At 36.9% G+C, this 27,940-nt stretch overlaps 1 long non-coding RNA gene across 2 annotated transcripts in view; it reads right to left on the bottom strand.

Annotated features, from left to right (window-relative positions):
- LOC102160325 overlaps positions 1-27,940 on the bottom strand; it is a 49,320-nt gene that overhangs the window by 6,762 nt on the left and 14,618 nt on the right. For both annotated transcript variants that reach the window (XR_002339739.1, XR_002339738.1), the window contains exon 2: positions 2,127-2,264. This is a non-coding gene — a long non-coding RNA (uncharacterized LOC102160325). The remainder of the gene's footprint in view (positions 1-2,126; positions 2,265-27,940) is intronic.

A 27,940-nucleotide genomic window follows, 5' to 3' on the forward strand; every position in this document is an offset into this window, starting at 1 on the left:
CACACTTTAAATCTTCACATCTGGAGAAGCTTAGGTTTAGAAGACCTGTCTTTTAACTTCTCTCCAGCACGTTGTCTATCACTCTCTGGCTTTTCTCTTCCCCCAACAACACACATGACTCAGGTAAAGAGTAGATGTGAAAACATATAAATAGACTCTGGAATTTCCTTGACTCTTCAGATTATCTTAAAATAAAATTGCTACGCCTAAATTCACACTGAGTTTCAGAGTTTGTGTACGGTTAATTTACTGATCTGTCTTGCTGCTGAACTGATGTTTTTGTTTGTTTAATGTGAGTGGTCTTTCTAATCCCATTAAGTGGAAACAAAGTTTACAAATGTAAATCCATTTTACTTTGATTTAGTACTTTTGCAAGACCGGGCTTCACAAATCAAGGCCTGAACTTTGACAGCAGGAGTAGTTTCAAAAGGTGTTTTTTCCCCCACCTTTGAGAGAAGAGGACTAAGACCTTTTCTAAGGGATTCTTTTTTTCTCTTCTAAACACTGGAAGTGGGGGGTTGAAAGGATCAGGGGCTTGGCTGGGACTTTTCTGGTGAGCCTGAAAGCCTGAGGTGCTGCAGGTGGAATATAATCAGTGGGATTATTGCTGTTGTTTTTCAATTGTTGTATCAATCTCCATTCTTTGAAGGGAAAAATTAGCTGCAAATCTCTGTGAGGCCCCCAGGATGAAATTTTTGACTTGGAGTCAAAAGACCTGGGGCGAGCAATAATCACTTTGACCCTCACTTCTCACAGGCACAGAATTATAGCAGTGATGGCTACCACTTATTGAACAATTAGAATGTATTAGCTCCTTCTCATTTCTATTTCTGATTTCCACAATAACCCACATGAGTTTCTGAAATGTGCATGAAAATGCTTGCCATGCTATCTAGTGTTCTTGTGAAAATCAAATGGAGTAATTTATGTAGAAACCATCTGAAAGTTGAAGTTATTATTCCCACTGGAAAGGACTCTTGGCAACTCTCTTGAAATCAATTTCAAAGCTATTTTTTTTTCTATAATTATCAGGTACTCTCAGAGGAAAAAGAAATGAAGATTCTAAGTCTTCATAAGCAATAAGTCAAAATAAAAACCTATAGATAAATATTTTTCCTCTGTAACAACCTGGAAAAAGTCATGTAATACTTTGATGAGTATTATTGACAGGAAATTATGGAATTAAGATAATTAAAGCCTAGTGAGAACATTTTTACATTTGTTTCTGGGAACTCAATAAACACACCACTATTTATAATGAAAACAAAATAACTTAATTGATATTATCATTAAAGAGTAATACTGAGTAGGTGATAAATCTTTTTCTAAGGGTAAATTTATGCTATTGTTCCAAAAAAAAGGTTTATGCACCAAAATTATAGTCCTTTTTTGATATATATAGCTTGAAAGTAATGGTAACTTGCCACATTGTTGAAGCAATGTAAAAAATTATCTCACACACACAAGAGAAGGAAAAAAGAATGAGAAAGCAGAGATAAACTTCAGTCCTCAAACCCGGACATGTAAGAAATATTTTTAATTTTCTACAACTTAATTTTTAACTCTGAGACTACATTTTATGTCTGCCTGGTTAAAAAAAAAAAAAAAAAAAGTTCAATTTGTCATCTTTCTTGGGTGTCTCTACCTCAGCATGTTCTTTTCCAGAGCCAAGGCTTTGGGAGACATACGTGATATGACTGTTTAGTCATCTACTCCCTAGTTTGCAAATTCCCTTCAGGTCTGTTGCTTCTGTGCCAGGTTTGAGAGAAAGAATGTTTTCTGACTTGTCAATGCACCCATCTTCCTTTTACATCTTGCTATTTCCTTGGCAAGGCCAGAAAACACAGGCCTCTTTATTTTCTCCTCCATGAGCTCAGGGGAATCTCCGTTTTTTTTTTTTTTTTTTTTTTTTTTTTTTTTTTGTCTTTTTTGAGCTGCATCCAAGGCTCATAGAGGTTCCCAGGCTAGGCATCAAATAAGAGCTGCAACTGCCAGCCTATACCACAGCCATATCAAAGCCAGATCTGAGCTGTCTGCAAGCTACACCACAGCTCTGGGCAATATCAGATCCTTAACCCACTGAGCAAGGCCAGAGAGTCCTCATGCATACTAGTAGGGTTCCTTACCACTGAGTCACAGTGGGAACTCCAGGATCTCCATTCTTGAGGGAAGGTTTCCCATCCTCTGTGGACACTGTCATCCATATATTTCTCCAAAACACCTTGTCTTAATCCATTGATCTTCTTTTATATGCTTTAAACTCCCTTAAGACAAAGATTTTTCAGAAAACAAAAGCCAGAAATATCAGGTTATTTCTTCTTTCTGTTCCTGCTACCATCCCTTAAACTGTTCAAAACTTGACAATTTCCCAAAACAGAGCAAAGGAGAGAAAAAAATTTTAGTATAATATGTATAATTTAATATAGGGTGTATATAGTATCTATGCAGTAGTATGACATAAGAGCCCCCAAATATATACAAATCCTATTTCCCAGACTCTGCAAATGTTACCTTATATGGAAAAAGGCACTTTGTAGACGTGATTAGGTTAAGGATCTTGAGTTCAGGACCTGTTTGTTATACAGTGATAGATAACAAAAATAGAAGTTAAGATCTAAAAAGTTGGATACTGCTATAGGAATAATCTAAATTGGGCAGTGGCTTTGACTGGCCCATAATAATACTTTGGAGGGAACTTATAGTGCAGGGAGAAGAGTGCTGTTGCGAGCTGGAAGGATGTGTGTTATATATTTTGGTGGAACAATGACAAGACGGTCAGAAGCTATAAATTAGATGTGAAGAAGTGCCTAATACAGCTGTGGTCTGGATAAGGTGATTTTTAGGCAGAACATTGAAAGTACAATCTACATTTTTAAAGTTGTCTTGGGTGAAGTACTTCAACAGAGAGATGTACGAAGGAAGGGAGTGCTCAACTTTGGGGCAGAATTTAGGGGAATAATTTACACACCAGGATTTACCAAGTTGAAAGTCCTGGTTTTCATTCCCAGGATTTCCAGTTGGTAAAAGGTTTTCAAAGTTAAGAAAAGCCTCAGTGCAAATAAGTATGGAGTAATAACAGTTAAAGTGTGACTTTAGGTAATAATGAAGTTGAGGGTACAGCTCTAAGACCCCTTTTTGAGACTCGAGAAATATTTAAGATGATTCTTTATAGATCTCTCAGCTATAAAAAAGACTTGTAACAATCTTAAGTGTATGTCTCTAATACTCTGTAGGCTAGACAAAAGGGCTCTTAAGACTCAGGGAATCATTCTCTAGCATTCAAGTTAGACAGGGTCTTGTTTCTAAGAGATTTACTAGTTTGGCTTTTGTCTAATGGACTGGATTATAATTTGATAATCTGGTCACCCATGAATCTTTTAAAGGAATTATATGAGCTTGGACTCAAAGACATAGAGACATTAAAAAAAAAAAAAAAAAAAAGGATCTCTGAGCACTCTGCCTTCTAAAATAGGTCAGAAATACTGGCCTATAGAAATATAGAGAAAACTATTCACATGCCAACACTGACCATTCTTATAGAAAATGAACGGTGTCTCAGAAGGTAGAACCAGTACCCCAGAGGGTGGAACAAATAGCTGCAGAAAACCACTCCCAGAGAGCAGAACTTAGTCCTAAAGAACATACTTCCTCTGTTCCCAGAAAAAATGAAAAGGTCTAGATCTCGGAATTATTCTGGATCTGTGACTGCCGTGTGCCTCTTAACACCTCAGACCTCATTTTTGAATAAGCCAGGATGTCCCTGTCTCACCCTGAACATACAACACAGATGATAGATAGCTTTAGTTCATAGGTCTTCATTAAGGAAGAGTTGCATCTCAAAATTCTCATCTATTACTTGAACCTGATTTCAGTGATGAGCTTCTGGATTCCAAGCCATAATGCCATTAAGGGATGAAGCTTTAGGGGTCTTACAGGAGAGGGAAGAAAGTATATTTTACAAGTGGTAAAGACATGATTAATCACTGGGAACCAGAGCATGAGTTGTGACAGACTATTACCTTTTTAAAATTGAGATATAATTGATGTAACATTACTTTCATTTCAGATGGGCAGCATAATGACTCAGTATTGGTATATATTGCGAAATGATCACCACAATAAGTCTAGTTAACATCCATCACGACACAGATACTTTTTTTGTGTGATGAGAACTGGCAAGGTTTATTCTCTCAGCAAGCTTCAAACATACAATACAGTATTATTAACTATAGTCATCATGCTGTACATTACACCCTCAGGTTTATTTATTTTATAACTGGAAGTGTGTACCTTTTGACCACTATTACCTATTTCCCAGACTCCTGCCTTTGGCAACAGCTAATCTGTTCTGTATATCTAAGAGTTCAGTTTTTGTTGTTGTTGTTGTTGGTTTGTTTTAGATTTCACATGTAAGTGAGATCATATGGTCATTGAAGTTCTCATCCTGACTTTTTACTTAGCATAATGCCCTCAAGGTCCAACTATGCTGTTGCAAATAGCAGAATTTCCTTATTTTTTATGGCTGAATAATATTGCATTGTGTTTATAACACATCTTCTATATTCATTTTTCAATGAATCTTAGTTGTTTTCCTGTCTTGACTATTGCAAATAATGCTGCAAAGAACATGAGGGTGCATATATTATTATGAGTTGGGTTTTTCTTTGCTTCCTTCGAATAAATATGCAGAAATGGAATTGTTGGATCATTTTAAGTTTTTTGAGGAAACTCCATACTTTTCTCCCTAACGTCTGCACAGTTTACTTTTCCATCAACAATGTACAAGACTTTCTTTTTCTCCACATTCCCTGATATACATTTTTATGTACTCCTTATCAAGAACTGTGATAAATATGAGGCAAATTAGTCTGCCACAGTTTCATTGATGTTGGTAGATGTCAAAAGCCTCCTGGATAAGAAATAAAAGATATGTTATTACTCTTAACAGTAGTAGTGACCAAAGAATTATTATTTTTGTGCTAGTTGCACATGTCCAGTTCTCACAAGTTGACAGAGAGCCATATTACACCTGCAAATACGGCAGATTGTGTTACAAGAGAAGACCTCTAAGCTAATGGAACCCAAATCTTTTATCATGGGCAGTAAACCTGTTTGCTTTTGCTCTGGAGAGAAACATTAATTTTATTACACTGGGCTTTTGCTCAAAAGAAGACACTATAACTGTCTTTCAAGGCTATTCATTATATAGGTGCCCTTAGAAAGACAGTTTAGAACAAAGGCAGTTAGTGCCTCTGTTATAAGAAGTGCAGAAAGAAATGCAAAACATCCATTGGGAATTGTCTCTCAGAAATTGCTTCCAGTTATTAGCGGGGATTTCTATTTGTTTCAGAACTAGATATATTACTTTTCATTGTAAAAATTTAATGTCAGTTCAGTTCAAGGATTCTCTCCTTCCCTTCTCCACTGCAGTTCTTGGAGTAGGTGGTGGGTTCTTGGTAAAATAAAGCTCAACTTCTTCCTTTTCTATGTACTTGCTCCCCTCAAGGGCAAGGTGGAGGAACAAGGGCCTTAGGTGTCAGTGAGAGAGATGCCTCTGGCTCTGCTCTGGTATTGATTGTTCTTATCTTCTAGTATTTTCTATTGATGTGATATTTGAAGATATATGGGCATATTTTTCTCACCTTGCCCCAGACTTCTGTCTTCTTCAAAGGATAGGCCTGACACCCTTTGACAAGCCAAAGGTATAAAATCACCAATTTTTCTCTAGTATGGACATCTATTAACTTGACCTCTATAACCTCTTGAGCAGCAGTGCAGCTCATGCCCACCACTAACCTTCATGCTCCTTTACATGTAGCATCAAGAACCCTTGCATCCTTAAAAAACTCCAGAGAACTGGGTCAGGAACAAGGCTGCCCCATCTTCTTCCCAGACACATTTCATCATGGCCCTTTGAAGACCATAATGATGTCAAGCTTTTCAGCTCTCTTCAAATCCATCAACTCAGATCTAACATCAATCACAAGTTGTTTGCTTCATTAATACCTTTGTTCTTTGTTTTACTGTGGAAAAGGATTACCTGTGACATTCATTAAAATTCAGATTTCCAAGTCCCCAGCATAGAGGTTTTGTTTCAAGAGCTTGCATATTTAACAAGTTTTTCACATGGTTCTGACACATTGGTCCTGCTATTTTCCTTCTCTTATCAGAATAAGTAGCATTCTTCAAAACAGTGCAAATACTGTGGAAACAATGTAATATATTGTACAGAGCACTGGCTTTACAGTAAGCCATTCAGATCCTGGTTTTATTAGTTATTAAAACTCTTTTCTTTTTGAAAGGAGATAGGTTCTGGTGATATCTAAGAGAAATTAATTGGTGCACATGCTTTAAATATGAAGAGTGCCGGGAGTTCCCGTCGTGGCGCAGTGGTTAACGAATCCGACTAGGAACCATGAGGTTGCGGGTTTGGTCCCTGCCCTTGCTCAGTGGGTTAACGATCCGGCCTTGCCGTGAGCTGTGGTGTAGGTTGCAGACGCGGCTCGGATCCCGCGTTGCTGTGGCTCTGGCGTAGGCTGGTGGCTACAGCTCTGATTCAACCCCTAGCCTGGGAACCTCCATATGCCGCGGGAGCGGCCCAAGAAATAGCAACAGCAACAACAACAACAACAACAAAAGACAAAAAGACAAAAGACAAAAAAAAAAATAAATATGAAGAGTGCCTGGTTTTCTGTAAAGGGGGAGATGGTAAATATTTTAGCAGACTACTCAGAGACTACTGAAATCTGCTGCTGTGCCATAGACAAGAAGTGAGCAAATGAGAGGGGCTGTGTTCCAATAAAACTTTATTGACAAAATCAGAGGCCAGTCAGAGTTGGCCTGTGGTCAGAATATCATCCCCTCTGTAGAACATGAAATTGATATAATCAAACTTGTGAATATGGATGTTCCCTTGTGGATCAGTGGGTTAAGGATCTAGCATTGTTATTTGCCATGGCTCTAGTTACATGGGTTTGTGGTATGGGTTTGACTTCTGGCCCCAGGAACTTCCACATACCACAGGCACGGCCAAAAAAAAAAAAAAAAAAAAGTGAATGTGTAGATTATAAAACATAATTTGGCAATCAACTTTACAACTGTGAATAGATTTTTCTAAAAGATAGAAAATTAAAAGAGTACTTGATTATGAGGTCATATCAGGAGAAATTAACTACCACTTGGCCAGAATTTGCATCTTTGTTACTAATTGCAAGACCTTCTTTATGATGGAGTGTCAACTATTGTTAAAAGGAGATTTGTGGTGGAGTGGATTATTTTTCCATTCTTTACTTTATCCACAGTAATTAAATTATAAACCCATATTCTTTGACATGTAACTTTCACTGCTTTCCTATAATTTATGGAGCAGGCTTATTCAGGGCTTTTTAATGTGACTATCTTTGGTCAGTGGGGTATATTAGCAAATGTGACGTAAAGAGAGGTTTGTAAAGCTATAGCGTAATTGGCCCTTTCCTGTAGAACTTTGGCCAGCACAATGAGGACATGTTTAGACTAACCTTCTAGGCCCATGAGGAGGCTTTAAAAATGTGCGGCAGAACCACCCTGAGATGAACCCAGCTGGCTTCAGAAGCAAAGTACAGATAAGTGAGAATAAGTGATTCATGTTTCAAGCCAGTTTTGTTTCAATAGAATTTTTAACAAATTTGAATATGATTCTGATGTATGTTATACATTGGGCCCTCTATTTTTCCTCTCATACAATTTTGGGATGGATTTTAATGCAGCATTATTTTGATTAGAATTAACTAATGAAAAAGTAATGTCATTTGTATTTCACAGTCAGACAGGCAGAGACAGACAGACACACATACACACACCAATACAAGTCTACTGGCTTAGAACTTGAGTGGAAATTTTCTTCTATTTCTTTAACATTTTTCACACTCTCCATTACTGGTTTCAGAAAATGATGCTAGAGTGGTAGGCAAGAACCAAATGAAACAATATGCTCCAGTTTATAAACCATAAGAAGTCACTAAAGGATTCTAAGCAAAGATATCTTATGCTTATATTGTGCATTAATTTTTTTTTTTTAACTGCACCTGCAGCATGCAGAAATTCTGGGGCCAGGGACTGAACTCCTGCCATAGCTGTGACCTGAGCCACAGCAGTGACCATGCCAGATCCTTAACCCACTGTGCCACTAAAGGAACTCCTACATTTTTTTTTTTTTCTTTTTTTGGCCACCCACATCACATGAGGTTCCCAGGCCAGAGATCAGACCCAAACCACAATTGTGACCTATGCTGCAGCTAGGGCAACACAGGATCCTTAACCCATTGTGCTGGGCCAGGGATGGACCTGCTTCCCAGCACTCCAGATATGCCACTGACCCCATTGTGCCGTAGTGGGAACGCCCTAAATGTTTAATATTATAAATCAAATGTACTGAAGTGCAATTTTATTTTTCTTAAAATAATTATTTTTTATTAGCTCCAAATCTGCTAATAGAGGAAAAAACTTACAAACTCACCCTGCAAAGCAACCCAGTTTCCTCCAGTTTAGAACTTAGTCTCTTTCAGGTTAGTTAGGTAAATCAAAGGCTTTCTGCCTACCCTATTTCTCCTATCCCCACATCGCCCTTCTTTTCCACCTATCTTTGGTGGATATATGAGCATAAAAACAAAAACTTATGAGTTGGGTAAGAGGGGCTTCTGTTCAATGATCTGTCCTCTTGATTCTTTTTGGTCTCCCCACTGATGTACCCATTTCCTTCTGTCCGTAGCATTGCCTGTTACGGCCCATGGTCATCCCACCGTCCCTGGTCAAAAGGGAACTAATACTTTCCCAGTCCCAATTACCTGTGCCTTCAGATCTCCAGGCCACCTAATATCACTTTAAAATGCAAACAGGAATTTGTGAACCAAATCCATTCACATGAACACCACAGGGAATTAGAATTTTTGGCATTCTCTCTGATTAAATGCCTTGCATATGGGAGGTGCTCTTTGAGGTGGTGTCTTCCTAAAGATCAAATATTAAGGGAAATATAGACTGCTTTCATCTGAGTTTGAGAATTATCAAGAAGCCAGAATTTAGGATAATGCTTCTCAAATTTTAATATGCATATGATCACCTAGCAATCTCTTTATAATGCAAATTCTTATTTAGTAGTTCTGGATTGGAGCCCCCCAAATCTGTATGTAAACAAACTTCCAGGTAATGCCAATATTGCCAGCCTATGAACCACACTGTGAGAAGTGGGATCTCATTAAACTCCAGAGCATTTGGAGATTGACTGGAAGGCAGAGTTAATGTAGAGGAAAAAGTTTTAGGTTGCGTACCATCCTGTGCACTGGCCTTGCTAACTGTTTAGTGTGTTATAACTTTAATCCCCAGTGATTTCAAAACCCTGCAAATTTATGTTCACCGTAACCTTCCTCACCGTGTATTGAAATGACTTTCTGTTCCCCTCAACACTCTGCAGCAACTATTTGTGCCTAATTCTAGTTCTTTTTTTTTTAAATATTTTATTGGCGTATAGCTGGCTTATAGTGTTGTGTTAGTTTTAGGTGTACAGCAAAGTGAATTACTTATACATATACATATATCCACTTCTTTTTGGATTATTTTCCCACATAGGTTATTACACAGTATTGGGTAGATTTCCCTGTGCTATACAGTAGGTTCTTGTTACTTATCTATTTTATATATCATAGAGTGTAGATGTTAATCCCAGATTCCTAATTTATCCCTCCACATGTTTCCCCTTTAAGCATAAATTTGATTTTGAAATCTTTGAATTTGTTTCTGTTTTGTGAATAAGTTATTTCATATCATTTCTTTTTTTAAGTTTCTTATTAGATTCCACGTATTAGTGATCTCATATGATACTTGTCTTTATATGACTTAGTTAACTTAGTATGGTAATTTCTAGGTCCATCCATGTTGCTGCGATGGCATTATTTTGTTCTTTTTTATGGCTGATATTCCATTGGATATATGTACCACATCTTTATCCAACCTCTGTCAGTGGACATTTAGGTTCCTTCTATGTATTGGTTATTGTAAATAGTGCTGGAATGAACATTGGGGTGTATCTTTTTGAATTATGGTTTTCTCTAGATGCCTAGGAGCAGGATGGCTGGATGATATGGTAGTTCTACATTTATTTTTTTTAGGGACCTTCATACTATTCTCTATAGTGGTTGCACCAATTTACATTCCTACCATCAGTGTAGAAGGGTTTCCTTTTCTCCACACCCTCTCCGGCATTTGTTGCTTGTAGACGTTTTGATGATGGCCATTTTGACCAGTAGGCGGTGGTTACCTCACTCTAGTTTTGATTTTCATTTCTCTAACAATTACGGTGTTGAGTACCTTTTCATATGCTTTTTGGCCATCTGTTAGTTTATTTGTGCTTAATTCTTTTTTTCTTTTTTTCTTTTTTTAGGGCCACACCCACAGCATATGGAAGTTCCTAAGATAGGAGTCTAATGGAGCTGTAGCCACTGGCCTATGCCAAGCCACAGCAACACAGGATCCGAGCCTCATCTGTGACCTACACCACAGCTCATGGCAACACCGGATCCTTAACCGACTGAGCGAGACCAGAGAGCAAACCTGCATCAATAGGGATGCCAGTCAGATTCATTTCCACTGAGCCAAGATGGGAACTCCTGTGCTTAATTCTTTTGGTACTGCTTTTGCCTGATCCAAAGGAACACAGAATATTCTCAAGAAGTGTATGTTGAATGACCTATACTCTTAGTTTAGGTGTGCAAAATATGCCAGTATCTTTACCAAACCTCTGAGTGTTATAAGTTAAAAAAAAAAAAAAATCAGCTTGTTTCCTTTCATTTACAATGTAGAGGAAGAGCCTGGCCAACTGCAGTTTCTGGCTACTGGATGTTATACAAATGTAAAAGAAATGTATATATAGTATGTAAAACTGAAAAGATTATTAAGATTTCACTTTCCTCCTCTCCACTCTCATCTTGTACCCCTTGCCTCATAATCTTCATTGGGTAATTGTTGAAGAGAAAAAAACTCAAATATAATATATGATTGAATTTTGTTATAGCATATGTTTATGAGATTGTAATCCATCTCAATATATCACAATTACTGTTTCTCTTAAAGAATTTTTTAAAGTATAATATAATGGAAAATACAATATTTGGAACCTACACTGTTCCTAGAAATACAGCCTTTTTCTAAATATAAAATTATTATCTTCTAAGCTTTCTGTATAAGAAAGCATTCAGACAATCAGTTGGTTAGGTAGTAAGTCAAATGGAGAAGAGAAACTGGTCCAAGTATCAAAAGTGTATTTCCAAAGTAAAATTTGCAACAGAACATGTTTAAATCATGGTTTTAATCCATCAATGTCATTTTATCTTTAAACTATTATTTTCCAACTTAATATAAGCTCCCTCTGGTTCTCTGCATGCTACATTTGATTTTAAGCTCTAGTCCAAAGTGAAATATAGCATTATTTTTTGCTTTATGTAGAAACTCAGTGACTTTCAAATTATCCAAGAAAAGACAAATTACCAATATTCAAACTTGTTTGAATAATTTTTAAGTGATTCCAGACAATACATATTTACTGACGTATAGAACATGGAAAGTTTTAGCTTAAAATTATGAACTTGCAAAAAATGTGTAAAGGACTAAATATAAGGGGGAGTTATGGAAAATATTCAGTCACCTCAATTATAGGTTTAAATACCTTAAATGCTATAATAATACTTTGACTTTACTTTTTTTTATTTATAAGCAACCAAACCACTTTATAAACATTAAACCAAGTATCTTTTTAAAGTAAGACTTCTTTTTTTTCTCTGTGGGTATCATTTATTGATTGATAAAAACAGCAAAAAAGTAAACATTTTCCTGGAGGCAGGAAAGGTACCCTCCATGCTAGAGCAGTTCTGAAAACGGTAACCACAATTCCTCCCAATTTTTTGCATTTTCCTCTTTATAATTGTTAATTGTAATAAAACATACTGAAATGTTTTCCTTAAATGATAGCCCTGGTCTGCTGTTACGTTTTTATTAATATTTTTACTTTATTTCATTTATTATCATGAACATGAAACAATTTGGGGATCTCTTTTTCCACCATTCAGTGTTATTTTCAGTAACAGATTCTTTTCTGTTATTTGACAGTATTCTGGAAGCCACCTACTCGTTCATGTTTGATGTGGTCAGAATTCTGTGGTGAACTAAAGACCATCATTACTGTTTGTTTGGTGTTTACATTTTGTTTAGCAGGGATTTCATATTAGTGGCTACTCTGGGAGACGTAGCTCAGATAATTGTGGCAGAAAAACAGCAGAGGGAAGGTTGAATGATGCAGCCCTAGATTGGAATTCTCAATCCTGCCTTCAAGTGAACAAACATAATTTCATTACATTCATCTCTCTCTCCATACTATCTCTTAAGTACAGAGCTTTTGGTTTTCATGGTAGACGCCCCCCCAAATGTTCGCATTTAATCTTTATGGATTTTACTTTTATTGATTTTGCCTGTCCTGAGAATAGTTTCCCTGAAGACTTAGTTATTCTCAGATTCCACTTGTTTGCAGCTCCCATTTGTTTATTTATTGTAAAAAATATTTGATGTAGACAAACGTGCTGTGGCTGTGTCCTGAGATCCTTAAAGAGTTCTCCCATTAGAGAGTTATCTGTTCTGTTTGTGACATGATAGCTCAGCAGGACTCAGTAGGCCATTAGGAAAATAAGCAAATTCTTATCTGGAAGTCATTAACTAGAATCACTCATTCTCTTTTGCACTCTTGCCTGGAAGTTGGTTCTTTTCACATCCTGGAAAAATATTTTGATAGAGAATTAAGTGCTGGTGAAAGGTGAGTATGTGGCAGAGGGACTGGAATGGGGAGGGGACTAAAACTACATTTTGTCTATATGAGCACTGAGGGGCATTAGCAAAGACAAGGTCAGTGACCAGCTGCTGACATTGTCATAGTTCACTGCTTAAGTTTTGACATAGAAATAACAGATTCACAGCCAATCCATTCTACCTCACTGAAGGGGCTTCTAATCCATGTCAGTAATAGACAGCGCTAGAGTACCTGAGCTTTAATCTACAGTTCGCAATGGTGATCCATGGAAATCACCTAAATCTGCAAGTTAAAACTATTAGTCATTACAAACCCAGGGGATATATAAATAAAAAACATTAGCTAAAGATTATATCCCAAGCTCCAATATCAATCTCAAGGAAATATCTTGATCCAGAATCATGAAGAGATTCCCTAAACCAGATTCCCCCACCGATGTCCTTAGTGAGTAAATGAGCAAATCTAAGAGAATCTGCTCAGCAGGAGGTAAAATATTCTTTTCTTTGGAATATCATGTCATTTTTTTGTCACATAAAAGCATTTGTCCATGAGGAAATTAATCTCACTTATAATTAAACTGTGATATAAACATCCATTTCATACCTATACGTCCAAGTGTGTAGTTCTTTTGTTTCACTGTCACGTAGAATAAACATGAACTAAAACAAGGGTGTCTCTCATTTTTAAGTCATCACATCACTCCTGGTATTCGCTGACCAAGTTTAGAAACAGAGTTAACATCATAATATAAATTGTTTAGTGATTCATTGGATTACAAAGGCATCATGTTTTACAACCCATATTATTTAATTTATGTCAAGGAGGACTGATAGCAAGTCTGGGGCCACTTAGTCAACAGGCCCAGTGCTCCGTGGTGTTTTCCTGGAACATTTATGATCTGTGAGCACACTGTTGTGTGAACTTCCACAAGCCCCCACAGAGACTCTGTCCCAGTGCCCAGATTGTGCTGGGCTCCAGGGAGCAGATACAGAGTCAGAGCCAGCAATTTTGCTGGCTGATAGTTCCCCCTACATCTCCAAGATATGAAAAGACAAGTGAAGGGGACAGTTTTAGAGGACCTTTCACTCCCCTTCCTGACAGTGTCCTGGAACATGCATCATCACTGACCTTAACTATCCTCCAAGGGAAAAGGCCAGAGAATGTGGGTTTACAGTAATTTATATTCAGTCTTGTGGATCAGGAAAATCAAGAATAATGTATCCTTCAGATAAAATCAATATGATAGAAATTAAATTACAGAAAACTTAATAAGATTGTGCTTGTTACTTATAAATGCACTCAAAGTATTATTTCTCAAGCTAATGCATATACCATTAAACAGAAAAATCAAAGGGGAAAAATTGTTTTCACAGATCAGAGAAAAGGACTGTGAATCCAAGTTTGAGAGTCCTAAAGTTAAGAACATATCTTCGAGGTGCAAATTAACTATCTAGCTTTATATATGATAAAACAAAGTTTTGGTTTTGTTTTTAAAGAGTAAGATTAAAAGAAAAGCAGAGATGCTGTAGATCTTGCAGATCTCTAAAGCAAGGCTCTAGTCTAAATATCTGTATAAATAATCTGCCAATATACTTGTGAATATAGAACTTATTTAATAAGGTTCTGAAAGAATCCATACATTTTATAAAATTGCTTAATCTAAAGTTGGTAGCGTCATAGAGCTTGTGAGCGAATATGATTTCATTCTGCTGTCCTGATTACTCAAAATATACATAATTCATAACAGTATGTTGATGTAGTAATGATGACATAGTCTAGTATCATTTTGACAGAGACCAGAAGGAACAAATCACTAAATTATCAATGCAGAGGAAATCATCACTGTGCCATAGCCAAATTGTGTTGGGGCAAAATATTTAAGACCTGAGGCCAGATGATGTGTTTTGTGGAAAGATTGATGACTATGTATACTGGGAGAAAAGTCAGCAATTCTTTAGTTCATAACAGTATTAGGAAATTTGTCATCTGATTTCCTGCCTAACTGGCTACTTAACTGCACCCATGGGATGGAAATGAGGTAAGGGTGAAATCCCCCAAACTGTGCTCTTTTAAAGAAACAAATATAGAGACCCTGATTTCAACATAACCATTTCTAAAATACTGAGAGGAATAAGCTGTGGTATATTATATAGAGGTTTTTATTTTCTCCAGCAAGTGCCAGGTTTTAAAGATTCCCCAAGTTAAAAAGAAAATCTAGAATTTAGTTCCAAGAGGTAGTGAAGAGAAAAACAAAAGGTTATTTAGCTACCCTCTCCCTCATAAACCTGTGCAGACTAAAATTTGGTGGTCAAACAAGCCAGAACTGAACAGTATTATGGCCAATGCTAAAGACTGAAGGAAGATCAGTTGGTTAGATCCTGATCAAGCTTCTGTTAAAAATTAACTCTGTGTGGGATAGGTCTGTTCCATCACATGAAGCCAATTCTCTAATTCTTGCCAGCTTTTTTATAAGCACTGAGTGTGGATCACAGAAAAGGACAGGTATTTTTGTATCACTGTAAATCCATCAACATGTTTCTTTAAATATACGTCAATTCTATGTACACAGAAAGTGCACGCTTTATTTGAGAACTGTTTGTTATTAATCATAATAGCTATATTTTACTGAGTGTGCCCTATGGACCAGGTGCTATGCTAAGAGCCTATATATCCATGTCAGTTAACCTTTACACTAACACCGGAAGTAGATATTAAGCCAAAGATGTGAGATACCCAGAATATCTTAGCTAGTAAGGGGGAGACAAAAGATCTGAAATCATCTGTTTCTTATTTTTCATTCTAAACCACTTCATTTTATTGCTATTCCATTGTATTCTGCTTCTAAATAGTCATTCAAGACTAGATGATATAGTCCAAAAGAGTTTATGAATTCATGGGGTAATTTACATTGTAGGTTTTCAATCTAGATGATAATTCAAACATTTGGAATTTCAAATCCAGTATACTTGGCCTGCCTTGGCTGCATTATTTCAAGAAATCCATTCCAGCAAATATGACTTTCCATTTGTTTTGTGCTATTGATAGTCATATGAACAGATTCCACATGAATAAGAACCTGTTGGATAAATTTTTAAATATTATATATAATTATATCTTAAACATACACATCTTGGCCTGTGTTATTAAAAAAGGAATGAAATAGAAAGGGCAAACTCCTTTTTCTGCTTAATCAGCAATAGCCTAAGTATCAGGAGGATTAAGGTTCAGAGTAAGGCTGGAGAGGTAGGAGACACACACACTCACACACACATACCCCCTCACTCACCAAAATGGTAGGAAACATTTTGGAAACCAATGATCCCAATGTATTCTTGGCTCCCACAACTATGTCTAATGTATTAAATTTAAGTTCTGGGCATCACATTTTAGGAGGACAATTGCAAGTATATAATATCAGAGGGAAGTACTGAGGGGATGGGGATCTAAAAGTAATACTAATATTGAAATGCTCAAAAATTCTGGATGAGCAGAGTTCCTGTAGCTGTGGCATAGGCTGGCAGCTGAAGCTCTGAATCCACCCCAAGCCTGGGAACTTCCATGTGCCGGTAGGTGCGGCCCTAAAAAAAAAAAAAAAAAAAAAAAAAAAAAAAAAAAAAAGAGAGAGAGAGAGAGATACTTTCCATTGCTAAGGTATTTTTTGAGGATAAAATCAATTCTAGTCATATAAAACATCTTGCATGATCTTTTTTCATCTTCTGTTAAGTCTTTTCTGGAGGAAATGTTTGTTAGTTCAAATAAGCTATTGTTACTGGTTAAAAAAAAAATATAAAGTCAGAGTGATTTTTGTGGATTTGTTTTCTGTTTGAGCATAGAGTGTCCAACTTCATTAGCAAACCATATTGTTTTAAATTAAATTTCCAAATAAATGCACTTGGGTGTGAATTCAAGGGAAAATATTTTCCAAATCTCAAAAAAAAAAAAAAAAAAGAACATCCAAACCCAAAACATTCTAGTGGTTTTGTAAAACTGAAACATTTTGTGGGTTAATTATTGTCAAGATTTTTGAAATGAATTTTAACCACATAGGCCCAGCAAAATCTAAATGTTCTTTCAGGCACCCTTCCTCTGTATGCCTAAGTTAACACTGACATCTTGTGGTCAGTTTTTACTCTTAAAAAGTGAGTGTGTGTGTGTAAGAAAAGTAAAGAAATACACACACTATATACAAAAATACATCTTTTGTATATGTCTTTTTAGTTTACTGTAAAAGTGTCTAATTTCTCCTTCCACTTCCCAATATCTTAGTGGTGCTTCTCCCCTATGCAAATCTCTAATCATTAAATTAGTTGTTTAAAATATAAAAGCATAAGTGGTGTTGATAGCATGTATTCTTGATAATATTTGATGATAATGGCATTTTACCCCTCTTGTCTTCTCAAGCTCCGTAACCCTAGCCTAACTATGAGGAAAATATCAAACAAACCCAACATGAGAGGCAGTTTCCAAAAACTGACCAGTACTCTTCAAAGATGTCCAGGTCATCAGAGATAAGGAAAATCTGAGAAGCTACCACAGACCAGGGACAGCTAAGGAGACATGACTACTAAATGTGATGTTATAATGTGATATCCTGGGTGGGATCTTGAAATTGAAAGACAGTAAGTATTATGGAAAAAAACTAGAGAAATGCAAATAAAGAGTATAGTTAATAGAAATGCACCAGTGCTGTTTCTTAGTTGTGATGTATGTGCCATAGTCATATAAAATGTTAAAAATTAGGAGAAACTGATTGAGGGGGATGTGGAAGTAGAATTCTCTAGTATCTTTGCAACTGCTCTGTAAATCTAAAACTAATCTAGCATTTTAAAAAAGTTTATTTAAATTAAAAAAAAATACTTTCAGAGTTCCTGATGGCTCAGTGGGTTGAGAATCCAGTGGGTTGAGAACTGTAATGACTGAGATTTGATCCCTGCCCCCTGAAACTTGTGCATGCCATGGGCACAGAAAAAAAAAAAAAAGATTCTGAAAGTTATGAAAGATCATAGGACTTCTTAGATGGGGCATATTAACCTTTCAAAAATAAGAAACAAAAGAGAAACAAAAAAGAAATAAAGATTTTGCAATTTTAAATGTTCCAGATCTTGTGTGATGGATTTATATTGCTATACAAATGCAATTAATAAAAACCTTATTTCTTTACAGAAAGCCTTAGGGCTTAACCCCAGATACCACATCCCTGAATTCCTCTCCTAGGATTTTACCACCACAAACAAGACCATTTCATTAAGGAATTAGAAATACAATAGCAGAGTAACTCCTGCTCCCTTTGATAGTACCCTCTATGTCTCATCCCGCTCCCCCTCCTCCTCCTCTTTTCCTCCCTCTCCTCTCACCAAAACACTTTTGCTAGTTCTGCCTGGAACTCTCTTTCCTCAGGCATCTTCATGGATCACTCCTTGATTCTTTCCAGTTTTCTGCTCAAATGTCCCTCAGCAAACAAGTCTTTCCTGACCAGCTTATAAAAAAGTCAACTTGAAGTCCCCTTGTGGCTCAGCAGGTTAAAGATCTGGCATTGTGACCGCTGTTGCTCTGCTTATAGCAGTTGCATGGGTTCATCCCTGGCCTGGAACTTCCACATGCCATGGGTGCAGTCAAAAAAAAGTCAACCTCCACCATCACTCTCAGTCCCCTTGCCCTCCTTCATTATCCTTCAGAGTGCTTCTCCCTCATGTGAATATTGACATATTTACTTATTTTCTATCTCTCTAGGACAGCATGTAAGCTTCAGGAGACAGGGTTTTATTTGTTTCATTCACAGTGGAGTCCCTCGTGCCCAGTGCAATGCAGTGTCCAGAATGTGAATATTCACTCAACTCTATTTGTTCAATGAAGCTAAAATCTTCTCCTCTAAAACCAGTGTCTACTATTCTCTTCTTCTAACTGGATGTACAAAGAGGAGAAATCTGTTATCTCTTCCCCACTTCAGCCTACACTTACGATGCTCTGCGCTCCCATTTCTGTCTTCCTTTTTGCTCAGGCTTCTCCATCTGCACCCAGCTTTCAAATCTGTTCTCTGCCTTTCTCTGCCATGCTTCATGCACCATGAAGCTGAGCTCTGAGGACTGCCTCCCCCAGGCTCCCTCACAGGCTGGTCTCTGTGTTTGGATAAAGGGCATGAGAAGAGAGAAGCTGAGGTATTTTTCTCTGTGTCCTCCCTGTTTTGTACCTGGATGTCCCATGACAACAGGCACCATTAGGTGCTTCCTCCTTCAGACAGGTCTTTCTGTGCTCAGGTAATGCGCTTTCCTCCTTCACTATGTCACAACTTGAGGTCGGCATGTGTGTCTGCTGTTGCCGGTCTCCAAGTGTTTCACCATCCCTAGTGTACTCTTTTAACCAGGCCCACACCTCCATAAGTAACCCGTTAATTAAAATCTCTTTATTTTACCATGTGGAGTGAATGCTTTCTTCAGCCATGACCCAGAATGATACCCTTGAGCAGTGGTTCTTTTTTTTTTTTTTTTTTTGTCTTTTTTTTTTTTTTTTTTTTTGCTATTTCTTGGGCCACTCCCACGGCATATGGAGGTTCCCAGGCTAGGAGTCGAATCGGAGCTGTAGCTGCCAGCCTACGCCAGAGCCACAGCAACGCGGGATCCGAGCCGCGTCTGCAACCTACACCACAGCTCACAGCAACGCTGGATCGTTAACCCACTGAGCAAGCGCAGGGACCGAACCCGAGACCTCATGGTTCCTAGTCGGATTGTTAACCACTGCGCCACGACGGGAACTCCAGCAGTGGTTCTTAAACATTAGCATGCGTGAGAATGACCTAGAAGATTTGCTAAAATATAGATTGCTAGGTGCCACCCGCAGAGTTTCTGATTTAGTAGATCTGGACTGAGGCCCCCAAATTTACATTTCTTACAGGTTCCCAGGCAATGCTGATACTGCTAGTCTGAGGACCACATGATATTATCACTGCCCTATAGATATTCTTTTATGATCCTAAGTGGTATATGTTGGGGGTGTTGTGAGTGAAAACTTCCCACGAACATGAAGTAGATATTATGTGAGTGCCAGAAGATGGGGGTAGGGGTGAGGCAATGAGAGCAGGTTCAGGAAAAATAATGTTTTATCTCATTAGGAAGTGTGGACTACTTTATCTTCCTGATCCCTACCATAATATCACAGAGTGCTAGATAATCATAACATAATAATATCTAAGATTAATTGAACACTCACAATGTGCCTGTCACTCTTCCAACTTTGAAGTAGCATCACCTCATTTAAACATAAAACCATCCTTATCAGGTACATATGTTTTTATTTTCATTTTAGAGATGAATGAAGGGGACACAGAAAGCTACAGTGACTTGCCCAAGATGGCAAAGTTAAAATACAGAACCATGACTTTTATTTTACCTAGGCAATGACTCCCATGGATACAATTATCCACTAGTCTGAAAAAGAGGTGCTCCTGGGATCAGAGCACATGTGTCACTGTCACCTATCTAACCCATGTTGTCAGGCGAATCATCACCAGAGGTTTTTATTCTTCTTATTCTCTAATAACATAAAGGTCACAGTCATAAAAACCCAACCTCTGTCTTCACACAACACTGTAGTCATGAGAATATTTCCTAATGAACTCAATATCCAAATAATTTAAATCCTTGAATGAAATATAATGGTCCTTGTAGACCTCCAAGTGCTATAAATTCTAAAAATCTGTCACCCATTTTTTCTGAACTAGAGACCAAAGTCTTTTCTCTTTTGTGATGCTTTAAATTTCTAATTCCTTCTACAAAAGACAATTTGGGGATATTAGTATTTGCCAAATAATATACAAAAACAAACATGAGAATGTTGAGGATTGCCACTGTGTGTACATACGTGTGTGTAGACCTTGCCCCCATCCAACCTGAACTCCATGGTGCATTATTCTAATCACTCAATCTATAAACCTTAATGTTTAATGTTCTCATGACTTTTTGCATAGACTTCTGTGAAACCCTCAGCATTTTTTCTACTACATTGCTGGGGAAAAAAAATTAGAATCATCTAGATTTCTGCCAGCAAATTCAAGTTTCTACAGTTAGCTGTCCCTCAACAATATTATAACAGTCAGAGTTCAGTCTAGATATTTAGAGCAGAAAGAGTTTTAATGCAGGAAATTAGAGGCAGGAGGGTTGCTTTCAAGAAAAACAGAAATGCAGCTGTTAGGAATGTCTCCACCATTGGTCTCAGCAGCTATTGTACAGAAGGAAATGATTTATTAGTCACAGGACAAAACATGAAAATGGACCCTTATCTCACACCATACACAAAAATCAATTCCAGATGAGTTAAAGACTAAAACGTAAAAAAAAAAAATAATAAAATGTTTGGATAATAATGTAATATATCTGTGACATCAGGATTGAGAAATGCCCCTTAAACCAAATTTGAAAATGAGCAAAACATTGGAGTTCCCTCATGGCTTAGAGGGTTAAGGATCTGGTGACTCTGGTTACTGCCATGGCATGGGTTAGATCCCTGGCCTGGGGACTTCCACATGCTGTGAGTCCAGCCAAAATAATGAGCAAACATCAATGTGACCAACTGAAGTCAAGAAAATATGTTTATAAAATGATACAATAAAGAAAATGAAAGTCAAGCTACAAACTGGAAAATATATCTTGCCAGTCATTAAAAGAAAAAATTAATAACTCCAGAAGAGGGATTTCATAGCAGAAGAGATACAAATGACCAGCAAACATATTAAAACATGGTAAAATTCATTAGTAGTCAAGGAAATGAAAATTAGAACCACAGAAATATCATTTTACACATACCATATGAGCAAAAATTTGTCTGACATGAACACTGTAAACCAGCTATAATGAAAAAAATAAAAATCATTACATATAAAAAAAAGTCTGACAGTATCAAGTGTTGCTGATGATAAATTCCTAGTATGTGGAAATAATTTTCTTGGAAAAATATTTGACGCCCCACTAAAATTGAAGATGAGCCCACCAGTTTACTTCCAGCACATACCACAAAGAAGGTATGTTTGAGGAGAATTATTTTGAAATAGCCAAAAAAATGAGAAACAATGCAATTGTTACAAAACAGGAGAACTGGAGTTCCCTTTGTGGCTCAGCGGTTAACGGATCCAACTAGGATCCATGAGGACACGGGTTCGATCCCTGGCCTCATTCAGTGGGTTAAGGATCTGGTGGTGCTGTGAGCTGTGGTTCAGATTGCAGACTTGACTCGGATCCCTCATTGCTGTGTCTCTGGCATAAGCAGCTCTAGCTCTGATTCGAACCCTAGCCTGGGAACTGCCATATGCACAGGTGTGGCCCTTAAAAAAAACCCAACCAATCAACCAAACAAACAAACGAAAAAACAGGAGAATTGCCCATTGAAGTCGATTTGTAAAAAGTAATACTATGTAACAGAGAAGGAAAAAAAAAAAAAGCAAACCATAGCTATAAAATTCAACATGGAGAAATCTCTGGATTTTGAAGGTGAATAATGAAGCTCATCACAGAAGAAAATACATAGCATGACTTTATTTATAAAATGTTTAAAACATGCAAAACTAAACAATATGTAGTCAGGGCTGCCTTGAATGGTCATACAAGTTGCTCACTGCTCAAGTCCAGGGCTGCCACTCAGAGAGTAGTTAAGAATATCCACTCATGGTAACACTACACAGACAAACAGAAGAATCATCCACATAAAGTTCAGGATAGTGGCTACTTCTGGGTGAGGAGCAGTGGGGGTGAGATTGGGGTCACTGTGAAGGGGGAATGCTTCACAACTACTGGTGATGTTCTACTTCTTGAGCTGGGTGTGAGTGCATGGCTCTTTATTTTGTTTTGTTCTTTAAATTTTGGAAGCATATTATCAATATTATTTTGCTTGTAATCAATGTTAAATTTAGAATTTTAAAAGAACTCACTGGTTCCACTTCCTTGCATGCATAATCCACAGCAAACTAGTTTTCAGTTGACCCTACAGTGATGTTCTCAAAAATGTCACTAGTAGCTTCTTAGTTCTCAAGTCAATAGGAATTATTTGGTTTTTATGTAAGTTCTCTTTAGGAGTCCACATCATCTGGGATTCTCTATCATGATTTCTACAAAACCCTCTCTACTGGCCTTCTTCCTATCTCTGATGATATCTCTCCTCCTTTGCCTTGGCTAAGATCCTCTATTATGGCAACTTCTAAAATACTGTGGTCCACTGAGGTCCAAACTATTCTCTTCCTATTTTCAGCATCTCAGGGAAATCTCGTTTATGCTCATGGTTTCAAACTACCACATATTTATTGACTCCCACATCTGTATTTCTTGCCTAGACCTCAATCCTGAACTCCATTGTCATATATCTAATTATTGGTAAAAGGATATCCAAAAATAGACTCACCATCTTCCACCATTAAAACATATGTCCTTCCAGATTTGGATAATGACACCAACATAGGTATTATTTCCCTTATAATTATTCAAGGAGGTTTTTTTTTTTCCCCTTTTCTTTATTTACTGCATAAGTTCTGGTGATTATACATCCAAAATCCTCTCCTGTATATCACCTTCTCCATCACCACTTCAGTTCTGACTCTCATCATTTTTCTCTTGAAAATTCTAGTAGCTATATTCATGCTTTGTATACCTCCATTCTGATCCCTTATATTTATTCTTTGCTGCCATCAGAGTTATCTTTCCTAAATACAATGATTTCTCTGCTCATAGTTCTGCCATGGTTGCTTGTCCCCTAAAGGATCACATGCAAAATAATTATGGCATAGAAGGCTCTATGCAAAGGTACAATCATTACAACATAAAGGATAAACTCCGGCCCCAAATCTTAATCCTGCATCAAGACTTCAAGTTCTGATTACTGTGGGAACAAGCCAATCCTAATTGCTGGGCTCAGGGAATCATGGAGGTGTAGCTATAAATGAAGAAGCTCCTTTGTCAAGGACATCACTTTCTCTCCAGTTTAGAATGACACTTTATGGACACAAGTTTAAGATTCTGTTTACTCTCCCATCAATGTAGAACAGACTAGCTAGGCACAGTGTTGTACTTTTTTCTTGGTCCTCTTTCTGCCTCCTGTCTTCCTAGGGAAGCTTCTACAACTGTTTTTTTTGTTTTTTGTTTGTTTTGTTTTTTGTCAGCTCAAGTTGTAGGCCATTGCACCTGCACTTCAATAACAAGTGAGCTTCTTCCAAAAATCTGTTCTGATTGCATACTGGCTTATCTGTTCTGATTGCATACTGGCTTCTTTCAGTTTATTATCTATTGACTCTTTGCATTTCTTCTCTGATAATTTCTTCCAGTTCCTAGCACTGAATTTTCTAGTTTATTCTCCAAATTTGAATGTGGGTTAGAAGTCTATTAGACTTTGGCATAGGAGATAAATACAGTCTAACCCAGAAATCTACCTGTGTTTGGAATTTTACTATATGATCAAATTTATTGATCAAGTAATTACCTGTCTGATAGAATAATAAATAGTGCATCTATTCAGATTCTGGTTATATGTTACTTTTCTCCCTAACTTTTAATTTCTAAGTTTTGTTCTGATTTGTAGAAGAAAGAGACAATCTGTATCTAGTAAAGACAAATTAGAAATTATAGGGAGGAAAAATGCCAATAATTCCACCACCAGCTTTCAGCATTCATTAGCATTTTATTTCACTGCTTTCCTGGTTTTTTTCTATGTGTCTTTATGTACATATATTTCATAATGGAAAATGAAGTGTATGCAGGATTTTTTTAGTCTTGGTTTTTTATTTGCATTTATTTTTAAAATATTTTACTATTTTATGTATTTTGTTTTAATGATTTCACAGTATTTTTTAATTTAAATGTACTACAATCAATCTAAATAGTACCCTATTAGATACCATGTGTGTGCATATGTGTGTGTGTGCTGTTTGTTTTATAAATGTTTGCTAATTTACTATTACAAGTTTTCTATTACAAATGGGGTGGGATTTTATCAACAAGTGTCCAGAAAGTTATTCTAGATGTCTTTCCCTGTTTCCCTCTCTCACTTTTACTCAGGCTGTTTTCTCCACCTCAGACTATGCTGAAGGGTAAAACAGTGATTCGATATGTACAACCTTGAAATAAAGGACATATTTTCAGGGTTCTTTCCCCTCCACACAATAGCTATGTAAAATAGAGAAAGGAGAAGAAGCAAAGTGGTGGTTCAACTGCAAGAGATAAGGACGACAGGCTAAAGGGACAGAGGGTACACTAATTGGGAAGAGAAAAGGAAAACTGTTCTTGATGGAGAACTGGGAAGCTGAGCGGAAGGACTCATAGACAAGCAGTCCTAGGGGGAAGTTCAACAGGTCTGGGATCTTCAAGCTTTTGAGATTTGAGAGCAGGGACTTAGATCTGCTGAGGGGTGGGGTGGAGGTGAAGGTGCTACGAAAGGTAAGCCTCTCACCTTGACCTGGGCAAAACTGAATATTTTTCTGGGAGTGAGGCATCAGTTGACCCATTGTCATCATTACAGTGTACATATGCATTTTTTAATTTCTAAAATTACATTGGTTCACTCTCCTCAAATGGTATTTCCTCAGGGTCAAAGGTAACAAGCATTTTAGAAGGCTGAACTGTATTACCAAAGTACTTTCCAGAAAGGTGGTAACAATTTACTTTCCCACTGTGAATATTATACTTTGATGCCTATTTATAAGTTATTTGAGACTATTTTAACCACTTGAACTATTTTAGCAAAAATTAATTTTTATGCCTGCTTATATTCATGTGAATTTGAAATAAATATAATGAATAATGAGAGGAAAATCATTATTTTTTCCCCTATGTTATATTGCAGATAAGTTTCCATAAAACTGAGATGATGACTTCACTTGCAAAAGACATTTGATATAGCAACTGTAGCCATATGTTCTAAATATAACAGATTACTGCCAGGTGCCCAAGTTAAGGAACACTGTATTGCATAAGTTGAAAGAACATTTGAAAAACGTGTTTAAATTTCAGATAGTTGATATTGCAGACATGTTCATATTTCACTGACAGAAAAATAGGAAAATATATAGCCCAATGTTTGGGGTAAATCAGTTTGGTGGGATACCAAGTCATATTAAAATCTGATCCTATACATAAAAAAGTATATTCAATTTAATCAGTATCCCCTGAAGAAGTCCTTGTTGGGGAAGAGGACCAGAGTCTATGTGCAGATAGAGAATAGGATGAGGAAAACTTATTTGGTCTAATATTTAAGGAAGCATCATATACATGGCCTCTTAGGAACTCACTTATGACTGTGAGTAGATTGTGAAGAGATCAGTGCTTCTGCTGATCCTATTTTCATTTAAAATTCTGATAATTTGCTAATCCTGGGAACTATGTCTAGTCACTTATGATGGAGCATGATAATGTGAGAAAATAGAATGTGTACATGTATGTGTAACTGGGTCACTATGCTGTACAGTAGAAAAAGTATTGGAGAAATAACAATTTAAAAATAAAAATTGTTTAAATTAAAAGAAAAATAAAACAACAAAACCTAAGAAACTCAAGTATGGTTAATAAGAGAATTTGGTAACACAATTGGACAAGAATAAATATTTAAAAATAAAAATAAAATAAAATTCTGATATTTTGCCCACCATTAACTTTTTGGTATTAATTTTGATTTTTAAATTTGTTTTATTAAAATATTATTTATGTTGATTACTGAAGGGTATTGCATTCCTCAAAGTCTGAACTGGAGGTGAGTGACATACTTGCCTTCCTCTTGACTTAATGTTCTTGCCCCAACTACTCTCTTCTCCCCTTCTCTACTCAAGAGTGCAGCATACTAATGCTACTACCAAAAAAATCATAAGTTTCTACTATATTCTCCAACCAGACCTTTCCTCCATGGCTATTTTTCATGCTTCCAAAGGCTTTCATCTTTCTTACCTCACCACCTCCAAAACAAGTCTTAAATATACTCTATTCCTTGGTGTTCTCCTCTCAGTTGCTTGTAAAGGAGATAATAGATAATCTATTATGGCACATGAATGTTGAAGGGTAATTATATTATTATTCTTAAATATATGTGTATGTTTATCAAGAATCCACCTAAAGATAAATCTCTTCCCATTAATTTACTCTAAAAATATATATTCTTCTGTGCTAGAGAAATAGCTGTAAGCAAGACAGACAAGATTCTTGCCTGTGGAATTTACATTATGCCAGATACATAAAGATATAATCGGGAATGGTGACATCATACACCTTGGCAAATAATGAGGAAGCAGTATTTGGTAATGATAACAAGCATGTTGATACCAGAAACAGGACCTAAAAAAAAAATCTTGAAAAAATAGAGTTGTTTGACTTAAATTAAGTTGACATTGAATAGAGGAGATGTAAAGTGTTGAATTTGAGTTTCAATAATTATAAGTACAGAGGAGAAGCTGTAGTTTAGTCATAGTTTATGTGAGAAAACATTAGGGTTCGCTTGAGAGAAACTCAGTGTGAATCGACAGGTAGAAGTGGCTCCCCTGGCCACACCACTAATTCAGTACCTATCATGAAGGTAGGTGTTTCAGGTTTGTTGTGTTGGGAGTTCTAAGACCACCCTTAAGTTTGATGGACTCATGGGAGTCCTTGAAGGACTCATAGGAGTTCCTGTTGTGGCTCATTGGGTTAATAACCCAACAGAGTATCCATGAGGATGTGAATTTGATCCCTGGCCTTGCTTAGTGGGTTATGGACCCCTAAGTCACAGATATGGCTTGGATCTGGCATTGCAGCTGTGGTGTAGGCCAGCAGCTGCAGCTCCAATTTGACCCTGGCTCTGGAACTTCTGTATATTGCAGGTGCAGCCCTGAAAAAGAAAAAAAAAAAAAAAGAAGAAGAAGGACTCCTAGAACTCAAAAACTATTATACTATGGTTATGGTTTATTTTGGTAAAAAAGGTAATGATTGACATCAGTAAAGGAAAAAGGTGCATAGAGTAGAGGACAGGAGAAAACAAGTGCAAACTTCCAGTTGTCCTCTCCCAACGGTGTCCTCTAGACAATGTCTAGTTCTCCCAGCAATCACACGTGATGAAGTGTGGCCAACCAAGGAAGCTTACCTGAAACTTGATGTCTAGGATTTTTATTGGGGGTCAGTCACATAG

The sequence above is a fragment of the Sus scrofa genome, chromosome 16 (assembly GCF_000003025.6).
Source record: "Sus scrofa isolate TJ Tabasco breed Duroc chromosome 16, Sscrofa11.1, whole genome shotgun sequence".
NCBI classification, from domain to species: domain Eukaryota; kingdom Metazoa; phylum Chordata; class Mammalia; order Artiodactyla; family Suidae; genus Sus; species Sus scrofa.